The sequence below is a fragment of the Gallus gallus genome, chromosome Z (assembly GCF_016699485.2).
Source record: "Gallus gallus isolate bGalGal1 chromosome Z, bGalGal1.mat.broiler.GRCg7b, whole genome shotgun sequence".
Lineage (NCBI taxonomy): Eukaryota > Metazoa > Chordata > Aves > Galliformes > Phasianidae > Gallus > Gallus gallus.
The window spans coordinates 21,918,787-21,933,730 of record NC_052572.1 but is presented as its reverse complement, the minus strand read 5'-3'; the positions used below and the strand labels follow the sequence as shown (position 1 = coordinate 21,933,730).

Genomic DNA, 14,944 nt, shown 5'->3' with positions numbered 1-14,944 from the left:
CCAACTAGACACGCTAATCCTCCTTACAAAAGACAGACAAGTATGCTGCCCATTCATAGATTTAGCCCAAGGGCTTGCTGTGGCAACCTTCTTATGGCACAAAGCTGAGACAGCCCCGCTGTGTCCGGGCCTGAAGGGATCTTTGGTAATAAATGACATGTAATCCCCTCATATCTATACAGGGAGACTATAGGTATGTGACCCTTGCAGGCAGCTTTGTTCCCACTAGCTGAGGTGCCCCCAGTCAAAGGACAGGTTAGCACATACAACAGGAACAAAATGGAGATACTTTTGCCAAAGGAAAGCAAGGCTGACAGGCAGGCAAGCCCTCTATTCTATGATTCTATGAAGTAATGACTTCATTGAGAACTTCATTCAGTAGCAGTCCTTCCGCACCTGTAACTCCTCTATTCTTTAAGCCAAGGGTCATGTTTCCAATGTCATGCTATGTAAGCCCACAGACACCATGGCTCAGCACAGAGGAAGGAAGCCAGGACACAGCGGTACCAGGGAGAGAGGCTGGATTGAGCTCCGGTCTCCTGGAAGTGGCCGTGATGGGGATGGGAGGAGCGAGGGGCTATGCTCCGTGCCCCTCACCGAGGCTCCCTCTGACACAGCCCTTGGCCCACACCGCTCCAGCTCACTTCAAGTGCCTATGGGCCCAGACTGAAGTCCTGCTTCCATCAGATGTTCCATACAGCATCTGGAGAGCCTGGGAGGATAGCCTTTTATAACAACTAATTGCACCATTTTCTGCTCACTTTCATCCAAAGCTTTACGGCAGCTAATAGGTCAGCAAAATAAAATTCTCCTAATATTTTTTCCCTTACCTGCCAGAGATTCATAGAAATAGCAATCAGCATGAGAAAAACAGCTTCCCTCTCGAAAGCAAATTGCAGGAAAAGACTTGAATTAAGAGGCACATTTGAAAAAAAAAATGGGAACTTTTCACTGAACAATCCCTAATAACAGGAGGCCTTTAAATAACACCATTGAAATATAATTAAATACATATTCACCTCAAAAATGATGTTAGAGAATTAAGCTTTCCTAAAGCCATTCAATAAACTCCCTTGGAGCTCATTATGAATCCTTTCAATAACATTTTACAGCCACAGTTCTGGGCTGCTTTTTTTTCCTGTTGGCTCGGTACATTTGTGTGAGAGCAAAATGTCCCAGCACCATTGTGTTAGTGCTGGGGAAAAATCCAGGGCTATAAGCAAATGCAAGTGCTTCTTTGTTTTCTCTTCATTGCCCACTAAGTGCTTTAAGAATGTGGGTAATTGAACAAGTGATGTCACATTTGGACACACAGGAAAGAATGAAACGTATGTTACTGTAAATTCTCCAGAGCCCTCATAAGTAAGCTTCTCCAGGCATTGTATTAAATGTCAGATCTTGCTTCTCATGAAGCCAGTGGGAGGTTTGCCATTGTCTTCTGGGTCGGCAGGATGGAGCCGACAGTGGTTGTCTTCAGACGTGGTTGATGTTTACATGGTGGCTTCTCCATCTCACCGATGTCAGCAGAGCTCCTGTTGCTTGAATTAGTCCAAGACATGTTTGTGTAATATTGCTATTGGAATCACTGCATACAGTGATTTCAAAAAACAACTCACTTTAAAGGAAGCCCTGGAGGACTGTCCTGCACTGAAGAGCTGACGAGCATGGAAAATGAGCATGGTAGTGTTGTTAGTATGGCATGTTGGTAAGTATATAATGGATGTACCTTTGTTCTGTTGGGTTGCATGATTAGGTGGAAGGATCCCTTCCTGCATCTAGCACCATATTAAAGAAAGAATGCCTCCTTCTTACTACTGCATTGGTTGTAAGGACTTTTATTTGAGCCAGGGTTTGTCCAGCAATGTTGAAGCACAGGAACGGCTGTGAGGAGCACACGCTCACTTTGCTTCAACCCAGTTAATGTACATCTGTCTGGGAGGGGAGGATGGACCACTCTTTCTCCTGGTCCCCATGGGCTGGGGCAGGAGAGGAAAGGTACAAGAGCCCAGGAGGGACAGACCCAGTAAAACCTCTGGGCCTTGGGGACAGAGGTACTGCTGGGATTGTAGGAACTGAGCCCTGTGTCCTCCCTCCAGCAAATAACTGAGCAAAGACTGCCCTATGGGACCAGAGTGGAAGCAGAAGGGAGGTGCAAAACATCAACCTTTCCACTTTGTCCTTTTTTTTTTTCTTTTTCTGTCACTTTTGAAGGTTTCTTTTTTCTGTCTAAAGCTCCAAATATTTTCAGACTAAATTTTGAGTTTCAAAGCCTTCCAGGGTCCACGGAAAAGCTCTTTATAGGGGAAAGTCTTGGCACATACACTCCAAACCTCTGGTCATTGGGATCCTGACAGAAGTACTGAGAGATATCATCTCAGCGGCTTATGTACTTTAAGGTATTTTTGAGGCTTACTTTTGTTTAAGAAAAGCTGTTCCCCTTGCCATCACCTAAGCTAGAGTACAAACAAACCCGTCTTAAAATTTCAGTGCATCATTGTTTGGTTTGAATGTGGCTCTCTGGGAAAAAAAATCTTGCTGCTGTTTACATCTCACTGAGCCTTTTTATACAGTGCCAGACAAAAAGCACTTAGGGTGCAATGCTTAATAAGAGCAATAACTACACTTTATTTTGGAGTCAGCCCACCTCAGGGAAGAGATGAAGTCCAAACAGTTGTGATGAGATCTGCATTCATCAGGATCCTCCAACAATATTTGCACTGCAATCATACCATCTGTTTAAAGAAAATGCACAACATCCCAGCAAGGTAAATACAATAAAAATAATGCTCTCAGTGTGAAAATGGAGAGGGAGGTTTTAAGTGGCTTTCTTGAGGCTGCAGGAGCTGCAGTTTGGTCAGACACCAGCCTGACCCTCCAGCCCAGGATCTGGCAACAAAGCAAGCCTCTTCTTAGCTGTTTAATCACCGTGTACATAATCACAGTACCACCAACAAGGAAACGCAGGAATGACATACGCAGGACATGGAGTTGCCCACCAGTACATTCCTACTGTCCTACAGCAGGGAGGGACAAAAAGAAGCCTTCTATCCAAGAGCTTCTGGCTGACCAGAGGACAGGAAGGGTACCCTGCTCTCACCCACCACCAAGAGGAGGCCACAGCCACGTGCTGGCTGTGCACTCAAAACATGCACCTTGCATGCTCTGCTCAAGGAGGACCAATCATGTCCCTCTGGAGGCCTGAGGGAAGACAACTCCCTCTAGGTGGGAACTGCAGGTCCTTCAGGAGGAGGTCCCGGCCCTCACTTTGGGCGAGCAGGTCAGTCACAGCCATCCACATCAGACACACAGATGGACCCTGCCCAGGAGGAAAACCTGCTCTCTGTTTCCTGAGCCATCATGGAAAAAATGATATTTTTTTCTGCCTGGGGCAGGGAGGAGAAGAAAAACAGAAGCTGTCCTTTCAAGCTCTCAGTGAGAGACACTATTTTAAATATAACACCTGCTATGCATAAGCGCCTCACATAACTGAGTTCACAGATATTCCTGGAAAGGGAAATGACTCGCTACTGCTCGGTGCAGTCGCCAGGAAACACAGAGATTCCTTTCCGGTGGAGCCCTTTAATTAATAACACTTTAGAAGAAACTTAAAGTAGGGATTAGATGGGGTTTCAACCCCTCTGAAATCATTTAAAATGTACCTTCAGTTTCAGAAGCTTTGCAAGCTGATGTATAAAGGGTTAATCCAGAAATGGTACAATTTACTGTAGTGTCATCAAGCTAATAATTTATGAATAACAGATTCCAGCTTTGCAGTACAAAATGGCTGTGGTGCTAGGAAACCTCTGCAAAGACACTGAATATATCACATCTGGTCTGGACAGTTGATGGTGGGCGGGCTGCTGCTTTCACTAGCACAGTCCATCTTTCGTGTGTTGTTGGCCAAAACTGTGAAGGGCTTTCTTAAGTCATCTAAGAATAAAAGCAGCGGCATTTCATTTTTCATCTGTTCCAGTCAATAGCTCTTGAACACCTCAACCAGTTGGATCTACAGCTGCAAAATTTGCATGTGAATACCTCCAATGATCAATTAATTCACAACAGGTTTTAGTTGGCTCAAACTGCTGTCCATTAAATGAAACTGCCCTGTATAAATCAGTTTGATCATTTCATGCTTGCACAGTTAAATGCACACTGTTTCATAAGGAGCCAATCTTATCCACTGTCATTGAGGTGAATGGGATTTTTACAACCCCAGAAGTAAGACACATTCTTCCTATCAAAATAAGTGCCTTAACAGAGGCCTGTCCTCCTCTTTTACTGAAGGAGCTGGTATTTACAGATACTATCTTTCTGTCATTTTGCCATACTTTGAAGAAGTTACTCCTGCAAAGCAAAGGCATTTGCTCGGATCAGAAATATAAACAGTCGCCAAAAATATGCTTGTAATTAAGGTCCAGAGTCAGGAAAGCATCCCTGTGCAGAAAGGTCAGCTAAGCATGTGTTTAAATTTAAGCACATGTTTGAGTCACATGAAAGGAAGCAATGTCTCAGCATTTCTCTCCCCTCACACTGTCATACCCACTCTCAGTAGAGAAATCAGCGGGTCAGCTAACACAATGAATGTGGTGCCTTCATTTCCCAGGAAAAGGAGTTGTATGCATTTAAATGTTTTCCTAGCTCAAGGTAGAATTTCAGTACACACCCCAGTGTTTCCTAGATCAAGGCCTAGGAACAGAAAGGATTAAGAAACACAAAAGAATTAACTATCATTCCCAAAGCAAAGACCCTTTGAACAAGACCCACGTTTTTTAGAGAATCACTGCTCTCCATAGCTCTGGAACAGCTGGGGTCCAGCTGGCAAGACTTAGTTTGAGTGAAGTCAATGGCTGCCACCTGATAAAATACACTCATTTCCCTGCATGAAAAATTAGCAGCCTGCACAATGTTGGGTTTCATGAAAATAAAAGGGTATGTAATTCCAAAAACCACCTTCTAATTTGTTTTAAATTGGTATAGTAATAATTATGACAATAAAAAGCTCTCATTTGATTTTGTTTTGGTTTTGGTTTGTTTTAAAAGCTACGTTTTTTTTGTGTGTGTGTGTTTTTGTTTTTTTGTTTTTTTAAACTCCAGGCTCTATTCATACCACTATATGTATATATTTTTCCCAGATAAGCACATGCCCATTTAATTTGGGGTAGTAATTGCTTTGCTTTATAAGAAAGAAGTCGTATGATCAAAACGTGTTTGTTTAGAGCAATAAAAATCATGCTGTTTTATAAAAGACTCTCAATAGTTCCAGCTTAGAATGGACTTTATGGTGTTGTTTGCATAGCTCATAAATCTCTCCATAATGTTTGTCTTCCCCAAACATTTATTTTTTTGTTTGTTTGTTTGTCCTTAATTACTATAAATCATGGAGTTGTAACAATTCCAAAGATATCAGAATTTATTCTGTTATCTCACTAATTTTATGCGATTGTGATTCCATTAACTCTAGGCATGTAATACAGCTCACCACTACTCACAGATACACTTCTGATCTGTTGCAAACTTGCAAATGTTTGGGAATTTTTTCTTTTTTTCCAGATTTGACCAAAGTACAAGTAAACTTGAGAACAAAATGAAACTCTTCGTACAGTTTTCTTTTCAAATCTTTTTTGTTCTCTTGACACCTAGAATGCAGGAAAAAAAAACTGACACACAAATATATGTCCCCCAAGTAAGAAAATTAGCTAATAGCCCAGCAATTAGCTAGTTCAATAGCTTTAATATTTGAAGAAAGACTGGTGACTAAGAGGTTATTTCTGTGCTCACGTCGATACCATATTTTCACTGTATTCATTCCAAGACTCAGAAAGTGAAATAAAAAGAACACGCATGAGTTTTGCTCGGCGCTATGTAATACCGACATCTGGTCTGAGAAACCCAAATTCATATGATTTGTACATGCACATGAAATAGTCCAGGAATCCCTCTGACACTAGGCCAAAATACCATGACTAAGAGAACACAGTCACTGATACATCAGCTCAGAAATAACGCTGTATCAGTGCCTTCTTTCAAAGCAAGGCTTGCACACCTTGTCACACGGTGCACGAGGAGATGTGCAGACAATCCCTCACACCTCTCAGGACTGGGCTTGTTCCTGTTCCCTGTCCAATATTCTGTGAATAACCAGCAACTGATGTGGGCCTTCAGACACTTCTTGCAGCAGTCTACTGCCCACCAATGTCCCAAAGATGATTTGACCCCTGGGGCTGAAAGCCAAAAAGACACATACATTGTCAGAACAAAAAGAAGTAACATATCAGAAGCAGGCAGCTGATTTTTTCTCATCAAGTGCCAAAAACAGAGAGACGAAAGCACAAACTATTTCCCAAAGCATGATCTGACCAGTTGTTGTGACTGCTTACGGGGCTTTACTGGTGATGAATACAGCCTAACAATTGCCATTGAGGGAAGAAGTCTCTGCAGGAAATTCTCTGCAGACATCTGGGTCTCGTTATTGCGATCCCATCCTTAACCAAGGTGTTAAACAGTTTCTTTGGAAGATGGGAAATGTGTTCCTCGGAATTTTGCTATACTTCAAGACAGTAATTCGGCCCATACTTCCGTCCTCCAAAGACAATCTGAATAATATTTAATAAGGAAAAAAATAAGGAAAAAAACCTGAGTCAAACTCAATCTCAAAGACCACTTCAACTTCAAATGCTGTTACTAGTGGTCTGGTCAGCACTGATCAGAGATGGATGCGGAAGCCTTGAAAATGGTGGTTGAGTTTTTTTTTTGCCTGAGCCAACTCTTCCCAGATGCAGCATCTGGTTTGCAGCTTGTAAACAAACTCACAGTTTGGTTTACTGGAGCACAGGGAGGTCAAGTTACCTGCCAGAGGTCTCCCAGCAAGTGGTGCATAGCACTGTGCTTAACTCAGGTTCCACATGGATCCCAAACTTCTACTCCTGTGTTTGAGGAACACATTCTATCCACCAACTCTACTCTACCCTTCCCACTTCCCAACAACAAGAAAAAAAAAAGACCAGACGTTCATACAGATCAGGTTTACAGTTGTGTTCTTTTAACATTCAGCTAGCATGTACTGGATCAGTAAAAACTGAACTGATACTGAAACTACGTTTTGAGTACACAGTAGTGTGGGAACAGTACCAAAGCTCATCTTGCAGATTGTGTCTCCATTTGGCAGTCTTGCAGACACTTTCATGGATGGGAATATTCCTGCAGAGCCCAACCAAGGGAGTCCAGAGCTGGTAACAATAAGAAGGGTCGCTGCTCCTGAAACAAATCACGCCCAGGTGAGCTGAGGCCCTGCGAGTGCTGGAGAAGCATGTCTTTGCTGTTTGTCCTGGTAAACCTACTTCTCTGCTGCACTCAGAAATGTTCATTGTCTGAATGCTTGCTCCTCAGAAGCAGCACCTCTCTGAGCTGCCTGGATCAGCTCAGCTCTGACCTCTATCCTCCACTGCTACATCGTAGTCTCAGACTAGAGACCATACCAGGCCCAGGCCAAATTGCTTTTGAACTCAGTAAGAGCTTTCCAAACGCTAAATAAATGAGGAGTAGAATAAGGAAAAAACTAGATAATTACTACTATCTATGTGAAAAATCAACAGTAAAATAGACCTGCTTCCCCATAAGACAGTCAAGGGGTCTTAACAGAATTGCTCTGTGGGGTCTTGTTCAGCAGTGCATTCCTCTCTGGAAATGTAGGAATGTTATGTTACCTTGGCAGCAGGCATAGAATCAGACTGAGAATCAAGAATCTTAAAACAAAATCTGAAGCTTTCCACTAAGCCAGTGTGCAGCGTTGAACAAGTTGCAGCATTTCTCTGCACTACGGTCCCCTCACCTGTGAAGAAGATCTATTGAGGAATGCCTGCCTTCATTGTGCACTAGAATTTCCACATAACAGGGACCATCCCAGGTATAACACCAAAAACCTAAGGCTGATTTTGCAGAACAGCATCTGTAAAAGAGCAGTTGTTAGAAGGTGCCTCAGATGAAATGTGAACAGAACCACATATGACAGGAGGGCACCCAAATCCTTGTGTGACTCTAGACCTCACTAGAGCGTTTGCATTCAGGAGTGCTGAGACACAGACTCCTCCTGCCCCTGGAGCCAAACAACTCCCACCAAGAAATCCTGTTTCTGATCAGGTCCTATGGGTTTGCATCATTGCCTTCTTGCCTTGACAATCCTGATGCAGGAGTGATCTTCAAGTAACAAATTGCTCAGGAATTATAACAATCTAACTCAGTCTGTCTTTACTGAGCAAAATTAATCTACTTGAAAATAATAAGAATAATAACAATAATAATAATAAAGAAGAATTAAACCTCTGAGGTTTGCTTTCTTGGTTACACCTTGCTACCTTCATACCCAAATAAAAGGTCTTGATCTAGTTTGCCAGGAAGGACATTCCAGCCCTTCAAGGTTGCACAGCAATTGCCATTTCTTTTAATGCCCCACAGTGTCAACTGTAGCTCCCAGCAGAACTCAGGCTCCTCCTGACCCCCTCTTCCCGGTCCCTGGTTCAGGCAGGCAGCAGCACACCCTTCACACTGCAATACACATCCACCACATTATTCAGGACAACATAATTCATAACTTGGATTACACAAGAGGAAAAAAAGCATGACACCTTTCAAAGCAGCACATCAGGACCCTGAGTGGAGGAGCAGGGATGCTGCACTGACCCGTACTAGGAAGGCAGCTGGCTTGGGCAAGTGGGTCTTATTAACAGCAATGCTCAGCATAAAAACGGGATCTTTGAAATTGGTAATTTTAAAGTGTAAAACATCTTGTACATAAGGCCCTGGAAACAGAAAGTGCATAAAAAGACTCAAGTTAGTGTCTTAATTTGCTTACTTTTAAATTATAAATGAAAATTTCAGGTCTCTCTCCCACTCAGAAAGCAGGAGGTTTGCACATGCTTCTACCCGCAATTCTGTGCTTCTCTCATTGGGCAGTGATGAGGCACACAGACTCAGCCAGCCTGCAACAGTCATCCATTTCACTCTTCAGAATGAACCAAATAGCCACATCTCCTGAGTTCAGCTCTGGACTTTGAAACACTGAGTTTGAGATGAGAAAGAAATACATTATTTTCCTAAATACACCTTTTTTTTTTTTTTTTTTTTTTTTTTCTGTGGAGGAAGTGAAAATTAGCCAAAAAGCAAAAACATAATCCACGAGTTCCTGTATTTTAACTGTCTCTCATCTTGAAGCAATAAACAAAGGTTAATCAAATACTTACTAGCTGAGTAAATATTTTTGCTCATATATATAAACCAGCCTAGGTCAGATTCTCAAGTTTTGGCTCTGCATTAAGAAATATGTCTTTGAAAAGCTTTTCAAAGTTGGTTGATTCAAAATTAGCTTTTTCCATCTTAACTCCATATGCTAAATTGAGGAGATATGCATACATACATACGTATGTATATACAGACACCCTATACATGCTGTTTCGTACAGACCCTCCAAGAACTGTTTCTTTTTCCTCTAAACAACATCGGTCTGTTTGTGAAAGTTTTCCTAAGAAACTCTGCAATAGGAATAATAAAAAAAGGCTTTGACTTAGGTCAGCATGTTCCAGCAAGGTACGACGCTCCGGTTGCCTAAAGACTGAGTGGAAGGATCTTTCTAAACCACTCTGGAGATGGTTTCCAACCTAAATGATTCTATGACTCCATAACAAAAGCTTCATTTTGGCAACGCTCCCCTACAACTTCCCACTCTGTCCATTATCACCTTTATTAGGCTCCCACCTAATCCAGAATCTATAGCCCTCCTACCAAACGCCAACATGAAAGGGATCCCCTGTGCTGTAGACACAGAATCAATCATTTACTCCAGCTCTGCTGAGGCTGTGGTATAAGCCCGCAACTTCATTTTAATCAAACTTTCAAGTTCTTCCATTAGGCCATTGATTTAATTCTGTGTGTACGGCTCGAAGGGGCACGACCCCACATTTTCCGCAAAAGCTAAAGAAGAGGGAACAGGAAAGCAATCAGATGGTCTGTGAGGACCTCCAGAAGGAAACCAGACACATGAGAAACCAGATGTCCTGCCACTGCTCCACCTGGAGACAGCACCTGACAGCAGTACGGTCAAACAGCATCTGCCAACACAATTATCTATGCCTTCCAGAGCTGTGCTGCTCAGGCCTGTGGTGTCTGTGGCCACAGTTTGAAAGCTTTCCTTCCTGGAGATGACAAGCTCAGGTTTATTCCAAGCTCTTCCCACACTTTGGCAGGGTCATATGCATTGTGGTTCAGCTAAACTGCTTCAAGCTAACAGTTCTTCTGCAACCTTTGCTTTAGGGAAGGGATTGCTTTATGTCCTGAAAGAGACATATTGGATCAGACTTCTGGAAGCAGTTGTCTACTCTAAGACTTATTTTCTTTCTGGGCATGAAAAAGAAAATGGAGTAAGTTCTCATACCCTTCCTCTTCTCTGCAACCACTGTTAAAAGATGTAATAGTATTCCAGTTTATGAGGGCCGCCTTCTCCATAGGAAGCAGTTTAGCACAGACCTTTGAACCTTTTTGTAGGGCAGCTGTTATGACCCATCCTCCCTGTATATGGTATATGTTGTGGAAACTGCTACCATTTTCTCCAATGATAATTTTCCCTACCTTGTTAAGGAAAACAATCTTTCATGCCAACAAGTGAGCAGCCCTGAGCCCGGTCCAGTGTTTTGACTCCCAGCAGCAACGCACAGTGGGTGACATCAGAATAGGCATTCAGACCCAGTCTGTAGAACAACAGTGGTGAGCCATTTCAGATAAGGGGTTGTCTTCTCATCTGCCTATGTGGAGTACTATTGCCAAATCCACAGACCTGAGATGGATCTAACACATAGCTCTGGGAGGTGATGCTGCAGGCCAAAGCTCCCCAGGAGATTGGAGAGGGACATCTCCTCAGGAGGAGAGCTCTTTTCTTGCTTGGTGAGCAGAAAGTTCATGCTTCACCTTAGAGATAAACAATGTTAAAACATTTTTAAAAGGAAGGTTAGACACCAGATAGAATTCTGTTGTTAACAAAAATATAACATGAAGCAGATCAAACAAAGAAGATTTAAGAGAATCTCTTTCTTTTCTTTTCTTTCTTTTCTTTTCTTTTCTTTTCTTTTCTTTTCTTTTCTTTTCTTTTCTTTTCTTTTCTTTTCTTTTCTTTTCTTTTCTTTTCTTTTCTTTTCTTTTCTTTTCTTTTCTTTTCTTTTCTTTTCTTTTCTTTCCTTTCCTTTCCTTTCCTTTCCTTTCCTTTCCTTTCCTTTCCTTTCCTTTCCTTTCCTTTTCCTTTCCTTTCCTTTCCTTTCCTTTCCTTTCCTTTCCTTTCCTTTCCTTTCCTTTCCTTTCCTTTCCTTTCCTTTCCTTTCCTTTCCTTTCCTTTCCTTTCCTTTCCTTTCCTTTCCTTTCCTTTCCTTTCCTTTCCTTTCCTTTCCTTTCCTTTCCTTTCCTTTCCTTTCCTTTCCTTTCCTTTCCTTTCCTTTCCTTTCCTTTCCTTTCCTTTCCTTTCCTTTCCTTTATCTGATAATTACCAATTATTTGGGGCTGAGATGAAGAGTTTTCACAGCCACTCCATTCCTTTTTCATCTATTAAGCTCCGTTCCTCCTCCACAGGCCTCAATGAATTCATTTCCCCCATGGGACTCAGAAGCCAACTTTCCCTGCAGCTGTTTTCACTAAACTAACCTTTCATGGATCCAGGCCAGACCACAAGGAAGCAAGCCAGGGCCATCTGCCCATTTTGTGCCTTATTCTGGAGAGATACAACATTGCAGGTCTTTGTGTGCAGTGGTCTAGTCTGGCTCTAACCCCAGCCTGTGATTTGCCCAAAACCCACTCTTGGGAAATCCCCACATGACTTCTCCTTACAGGATCTCATGTTGAGCCAGCTCTCTCTGGATTTTTTTCCCCTGTATTTATCCATCTATTGTTATTTTTTTTTCTTCCTTATTCCACATCTACAGGCCATATATTTGGGGAGGCTTGACTGCATCTCCTCAGTCATTAAAAGTGAACTGACTTCTGACTGCTGTTTCATATAGGGTACTCCCCCAGCACTGGTACCAAATCCCTTTCTTCCCATTATTCCTTTTGTATGTCCCAAACCCAGATGAATCTTAAACCATAAGGCTACTTAAACATTCCATATGTCTTTAAGTAGCCACACAAAAGAACATCACTGATGAGATGCACTGGTGTGCATCAGTAAGATGATAAACAGTGCCTATATAGAGAGCAGTCTACTACAAGCTTGGGAGCAAGCAAGTCCAGAGCAGTGAAAGGGAAAGCAGGTGACAAAAATGAACAGACCATCCAGCCACCTTTCACCCCTCTACTCCAAGCCCTGAGTACCTGCTTACAGCGCAGCTCATTTGGGAGGGGCCATTGCATGCATGGACACCAAGAGCCAAACTCACTATCTCAGGAGTCAGCAAGGTGTTTTTGCTTGACTACTCAAAGACATTGCCCCCTCCTCCTTCCTTGCCTTCATATTCTCTCTCTCCCAGGCTTCAGTTTCAGCTTGTCTCCTACCACCTGGACCCTCATGGTTCTCAGGCTACAATTTCTACCATTATAGCTCTTGAACTGGGGAGCAGGATTAGGACAATACCAGCTCTGCCTGCCCTGGATGTCACCTTCAGGTATCACCGAGAGGTGATTCAGGACTCTACAGGCTGCCATCAGGATGAGGGTCACATACCTTTGCTTATGTGATAGAGGGAGAAGCTCCTGCTGGCAGTGCTTTGGGCAGCTCTGGTCCCCAACTCTCACAGTACTGTTACCTATCTCTTAGGAAACCAGTCACCGTAACTTTTACCATCTTACCCTTCTTGAAACATGCAAAAATGCAAAGCTTTTTTTTTCCTTCTGCTGTCTTCTTTGACTGATCTTGGTGGTTGGTTGTTTTTTTTTCTCCTGTGGTCACTTTATGGGAAAAGTATGGTTGCAATGAAAGCCAATCGTAGTGACTAAACCAGTTGCTGTGGCTCAGTGGGAGAGTTTTTTCCAACCTTTACACAGTCCCTCTGGGAGCGCATCCCCTCAACATTTATAATTATAGGCGACTCCTCTTCCTGAAAGAGTGAGCTGCATTTTCTCCAGTGATTCTTCCAGCACTTTCTAAAGAAGCAGGGCTGCTACTACAGACATAGCCCTTCAGGGAGATATGCAACCAGCAGATGTTTGCCATGAGACAGTGTAACATTTTCAAAACAAACGAGCACCTATTAGCCAATCCTAACATATTTCTAGCAAGTCCGTAACAGCAATGTTATTTCTTTTTCCTCAGCAATTGCAAAAATGTATTTCTACCAATCTAATAAGCAGGCACTTCTCATTCTCCAGACTTGATATTCCTGCCTGATTTTGTGCTCCGTTTACATTATTTTAACTGTTTCTGAATCACATGGCTGCTGAACATGGTGGGTGCTCATCGGTTTTCCACTGTAACTATGTTGATGGCTCTGGTCATCACAAGGCAGCAGTGTGGGCACGAGCACAGGCAGGGCACATGTGCCATCTTGTGTACTCAGGTCCTGCATCTCCTGGACCTCCAGCAGCTCCTCCAGGGAGGTACTTCAGCTCCACCACCACTCTGCAGATTCAGAAGGAAAGTTGTCACCCAGTACTGTCACTGATTGCTAAGTGTGGCCGTACAGCAACATCAGGGACATGCTTTTGCACCATCATGTAATAAAAAATCTATTCTCATACATAAGAACATAGGCAACATGGGCTTGCTCGCCGACACTGTGGACAGGGAGGCATCTTTCTGTGCAGCTATCTGTAGAAGTTTGAAGACGCAGATTTTTGGAAAATCACAAAAACAGATTTAAAGGTGCATTGTCCTATCTATTCCCAAGAGAAGCCATAATTCAGGAGAAGAAGTTTAACTCAGAATCCTCCAAGAAGTTGTATTCAAGAACCTCTGGTAACTGGAAGGATATCTAGGTGAAAATCTGAGTGCAACCACATGACTGAACTCAATGCCAGAAGCTAAAAGTGGACCCTCGCTCTTGTTTGATCACTCAAAATATGGATCTGTTTCAAGCAAAGAATCAAGGACACCTCAAAACTCTTTGTTCAAGCATGATTCAATAATCACATTTTCCCAAGAGACTTCCCATGCACTTTCAAAGATTTTTCCATTACTGTTCAACCCATAGTCACAGCCACAAGTTCTGAGTCAGAGGAATTGGAGTACGCATCACATACATAAGTTTGTTATTGTTCTAAATCCACTGTATGTCTGTAGCTACTCTCTAGTCTCAAACCTCTGTCTCTCTCTTCTCTTAGCTTGGAAGAGAGAAACACTCCTCTGAGGTCTGCCAGGCCATGGAAACCACCACTGCTCCTCCCATTGTATCCTCAGGTACCTGGACACAATCTCTAGCCTCAATCCAGACTCAAATTCCTGAGTCTCAGACGAGCTGAGGAAGAAACCAGCGAGCCAGTGTGTGCCTTGATGTTAAGAGACATGTCTTGTTTTCTGGTTCTGAGGGCACTGCCTTCACTGTGCAGTAAACATGGCTGTGTGATTCAGAGAGACAGGTTCAAGTAGTGTGCCCAGGAGAACCCCATGAGGTTCAACAAAGCCTGGTGCAATTTCTTGCACCTGAGTCACAATAACACGTGCTATCAGTACAAGCTAGATAATGTAAGGATAGAGCACAGCCCTGACAGAAAGAACCTGGAGGTACTGGTGGGTGGAAAGCTGGACATGAGCCAGCAGTCTGCCCTCACAGCCCAGAAAGCCAACCAGATCTTGGGCTGCATCAAAAGAAGTGTGTCCAGCAGGGCGAAGGAGGTGATCCTGCCCCTCTGCTCTGTGAGACCTCACCTGGAGTACTGTGTCTGGATGTGGGGCCCTCAGTACAGGAGACACATAAACCTGTTGGAGCACGTCCAGAAGAAAGCCACAGAAATGATCCAAGGGATGGAACGCCTCTCCTGT

The 14,944-nt window shown here is 43.1% G+C and overlaps 1 long non-coding RNA gene across 1 annotated transcript; it reads right to left on the bottom strand.

Moving 5' to 3' along the window:
- Nucleotides 1-7,016: 7,016 nt before the first annotated feature.
- Nucleotides 7,017-10,791, bottom strand: LOC121108553. Its single transcript, XR_005843143.2, has 4 exons — nucleotides 10,618-10,791; nucleotides 8,849-9,054; nucleotides 7,829-7,945; nucleotides 7,017-7,254 (listed from the first exon to the last, which is right to left on the bottom strand). It is a non-coding gene; the product is annotated as an uncharacterized LOC121108553 (long non-coding RNA).
- Nucleotides 10,792-14,944: the final 4,153 nt, after the last annotated feature.